This window comes from Arachis hypogaea, chromosome 4 (genome assembly GCF_003086295.3).
Source record: "Arachis hypogaea cultivar Tifrunner chromosome 4, arahy.Tifrunner.gnm2.J5K5, whole genome shotgun sequence".
Taxonomy (NCBI): Eukaryota; Viridiplantae; Streptophyta; class Magnoliopsida; order Fabales; family Fabaceae; genus Arachis; species Arachis hypogaea.
The window spans coordinates 69,150,912-69,155,092 of NC_092039.1; the positions used below are offsets into that span (position 1 = coordinate 69,150,912).

Sequence of the window (4,181 nt, forward strand, 5' to 3'; positions counted from 1 at the left end):
GTAGAGGACTTGTCCGCCACCTTATAAAGCTCTTGGGATATAACCTCATGAACTTCTACTTCCTCTCCAATCATGATGCTATGAATCATGCTAGCCCGGTCTATAGTAGCTTCGGACCGGTTGCTAGTGGGAATGATTGAGCGTTGGATAAACTCCAACCATCCCCTAGCCACGGGCTTGAGGTCATGCCTTCTCAGTTGAACCGGCTTCCCTCTTGAATCTCTCTTCCATTGAGCGCCCTCTTCACACATGTCTATGAGGACTTGGTCCAATCTTTGATCAAAGTTGACCCTTCTAGTGTAGGGGTGTTCATCTCCTTGCATCATGGACAAGTTGAATGCCAACCTTACATTTTCCGGACTAAAATCTAAGCATTTCCCCCGAACCATTGTAAGCCAATTCTTTGGGTCTGGGTTCACACTTTGATCATGGTTCTTGGTGATCCATGCATTGGCATAGAACTCTTGAACCATTAAGATTCTGACTTGTTGGATGGGGTTGGTAAGAACTTCCCAACCTCTTCTTTGGATCTCAAGTCGGATCTCTGGATATTCACTCTTTTTGAGTTTGAAAGGGACCTCGGGGATCACCTTCTTCATGGCCACAACTTCATAGAAGTGGTCTTGATGCACCCTTGAGATGAATTTCTCCATCTCCCATGACTTGGAGGTGGAAGCTTTTGCCTTCCCTTTCCTCTTTCTAGAGGTTTCTCCGGCCTTAGGTGCCATAAATGATTATGGGAAAACAAAAAGTAACACTTTTACCACACTAAACTTAGAAGGTTTGCTCGCCCTCGAGCAAAAGAGGAAAGAAAAGAGTAGAAGAAGAAGAAATAGAGGACATGTAGGGGGCTTTTGTGGTTTGGCTGAGGGGGAAAAGTAGTGTTTAGGTTGTGTAAAAATGAAGGAGTGAAGTAGGGTTTATATAGGGGTGGAGAGAGGGGTAGACTTCGGCCATTATGGGTGGGTTTGGGAGGGAAAGTGGTTTGAATTTGGATGTGGGGTAGGTGGGGTTTTATGAAGGATGGATGTGAGTGGTGAAGAGAATGGTGGGATTTGATAGGTGAGGGTTTTTTTTGGGGAAGAGGTATTGAGGTGATTGGTGAATGGGTGAAAAAGAGAGAGAGTAGTGGGGTAGGTGGGGATCCTGTGGGGTCCACAGATCCTGAGGTGTCAAGGATAGCTCATCCCTGCACCAAGTGGCGTGCAAAATGCCCTTTCTGCCAATCCTGGTGTTAAACGCCGGGCTGCTGCCCTTTTCTGGCGTTAAACACCAATCTTGTTCCCCTTTCTGGCGTTAAACACCAGTCTGGTGCCCCTTTCTGGCGTTAAACACCCAGAATGGTACCAGACTGGGCGTTAAACACCCATTTGCTGCCCTTACTGGCGTTTAAATGCCAGAAAGCTTTTCCTCCAGGGTGTGCTATTCTTCTTTCTGTTTTTCATTCTGTTTTTTCTTTTTCAATTATTTTTGTGACTTCACATGATCATCAACCTATAGAAAACATAAAATAACAATGGAGAATAGATAAATATAAAATTGGGTTGCCTCCCAACAAGCGCTTCTTTAATGTCAGTAGCTTGACAGTGGGCCCTCATGGAGCCTCACAGATGTTCAGAGTAATGTTGCAACCTCCCAACACCAAACTTAGAGTTTGAATGTGGGAGTTCAACACCAAACTTAGAATTTGGTTGTGGCTTCCCAACACCAAACTTAGAGTTTGACTGTGGGGGCTCTGTTTGACTCTGTCTTGAGAGAAGCTCTTCATGCTTCCTCTCCATGGTTATAGAGGGATATCCTTGAGCCTTAAACACAAAGGATTTTTAATTCACTTGAATGATCAATTCTCCTCTGTCAACATCAATCACAGCCTTTGTTGTGGCTAGGAAGGGTCTGCCAAGGATGATGGATTCATCCATGCACTTCCCAGTCTCTAGGACTATGAAATCAGCAGGGATGTAATGGTCTTCAACCTTTACCAGAACATCCTCTACAAGTCCATAAGCTTGTTTTCTTGAATTGTCTGCCATCTCTAGTGAGATTCTTGCAGCTTGTACCTCAAAGATCCCTAGCTTCTCCATTACAGAGAGAGGCATGAGGTTTATGCTTGACCCTAGGTCACACAGAGCCTTCTCGAAGGTCATGGTGCCTAATGTACAAGGTATTGAGAACTTCCTAGGGTCCTGTCTCTTTTGAGGTAATCTCTGCCTAGTCAAGTCATCCAGTTCTTTGGTGAGCAAAGGGGCTTCGTCCTCCCATGTCTCATTACCAAATAACTTGTCATTTAGCTTCATGATTGCTCCAAGGTACTTAGCAACTTGCTCTTCAGTGACATCTTCGTCCTCTTCAGAGGAAGAATACTCATCAGAGCTCATGAATGGCAGAAGTAAATCCAATGGAATCTCTATGGTCTCAGTGTGAGCCTCAGATTCCCATGGTTCCTCATTAGGGAACTCATTGGAGGCCAGTGGACGTCCATTGAGGTCTTACTCAGTGGCGCTCATTTCCTCTTCCTCCTCTCCAAATTCGGCCATGTTGATGGCCTTGCACTCTCCTTTTGGATTCTCTTCTGTATTGCTTGGAAGAGTACTAGGAGGGAGTTCAGTAACTTTCTTACTCAGCTGACCCACTTGTGCCTCCAAGTTTCTAATGCAGGACCTTGTTTCAGTCATGAAACTTTGAGTGGTTTTGATTAGATCAGAGACCATGGTTGCTAAGTCAGAGTGGCTCTGCTTAGAATTCTCTGTCTGTTGCTGAGAAGATGATGGAAAAGGCTTGCCATTGCTAAACCTGTTTCTTCCACCATTATTGTTGTTGAAACCTTGTTGAGGTCTCTGTTGATCCTTCCATGAGAGATTTGGATGATTTCTCCATGAAGGATTATAGGTGTTTCCATAGGGTTCTCCCATGTAATTCACCTCTTCCATTGAAGGGTTCTCAGGATCATAAGCTTCTTCTTCAGATGAAGCATCCTTAGTACTGCCTGGTGCAGCTTGCATTCCAGACATACTTTGAGAAATCATATTGACTTGCTGAGTCAATATTTTGTTCTGAGCCAATATGGCATTCAGAGTATCAATCTCAAGAACTCCTTTCTTCTGATTTGTCCCATTGTTCACAGGATTCCTTTCAGAAGTGTACATGAATTGGTTATTTGCAACCATTTCAATGAGTTCTTGAGCTCCTGCAGGCGTCTTCTTCAAATGAAGAGATCCTCCAGCAGAGCTGTCCAATGACATCTTGGACAGTTCAGACAGACCATCATAGAAGATACCTATGATGCTCCATTCAGAAAGCATGTCAGAAGGACACTTTTTGATCAATTGTTTGTATCTTTCCCAAGCTTCATAGAGGGATTCACCTTCCTTCTGTCTGAAGGTTTGGACTTCCACTCTAAGCTTACTCAATTTTTGAGGTGGAAAGAACTTTGCTAAGGCAGCATTGACTAGCTTTTCCCAAGAGTTCAGGCTTTCTTTAGGTTGTGAGTCCAACCATATCCTAGCTCTATCTCTTACAGCAAAAGGGAATAGCATAAGTCTGTAGACCTCAGGGTCAACCCCATTGGTCTTGACAGTGTCACAGATTTGCAAGAATTCAGCTAAAAATGGATGAGGATCTTCCAATGGAAGTCCATGGAACTTGCAATTATGTTGCATTAGAGAAATTAATTGAGGCTTAAGCTCAAAGTTGTTTGCTTCAAAGGTAGGGATAGAGATGCTTCTCCCATAGAAGTTGGGAGTAGGTGCAGTAAACTCACCCAGCATCTTCCTTGCATTGTTGGCATTGTTGTTGTTTTTGGCTGCCATGTCTTCTTCTTGTTTGAAGATTTCTGTTAGGACCTCTACAGAGAGTAGTGCTTTAGCTTCTCTTAGCTTTCGCTTCAAGGTCCTTTCAGGTTTAGGGTCAGTGGTGGACGAAATTGTGATCCTCAAAGTTGGTCTCTTTGTATTTGTATGAAATCAAAAATACCCCAAAGAGATCATGGTGTGATAAATTGGGATCTGAATAATCCCTGGTGTGATCATAACTCCGTTCAACTTAACCAGCAAGTGTACTGGGTCATCCAAGTAATACCTTACGTGAGTAAGGGTCGATCCCACAGAGATTGTTGGTATGAAGCAAGCTATGGTCACCTTGTAAATCTCAGTTAGGCAGATTAAATTGGTTTATGATGAGTTCGA

At 43.7% G+C, this 4,181-nt stretch overlaps 1 non-coding gene across 1 annotated transcript; it reads left to right on the top strand.

The window, feature by feature from the left end:
* The first annotated feature begins 3,293 nt into the window (after positions 1-3,293).
* On the top strand, positions 3,294-3,401 carry LOC112799279 (small nucleolar RNA R71). The gene has a single exon (XR_003200855.1). It is a non-coding gene; the product is annotated as a small nucleolar RNA R71 (small nucleolar RNA).
* The last annotated feature ends 780 nt before the right edge of the window (positions 3,402-4,181 follow it).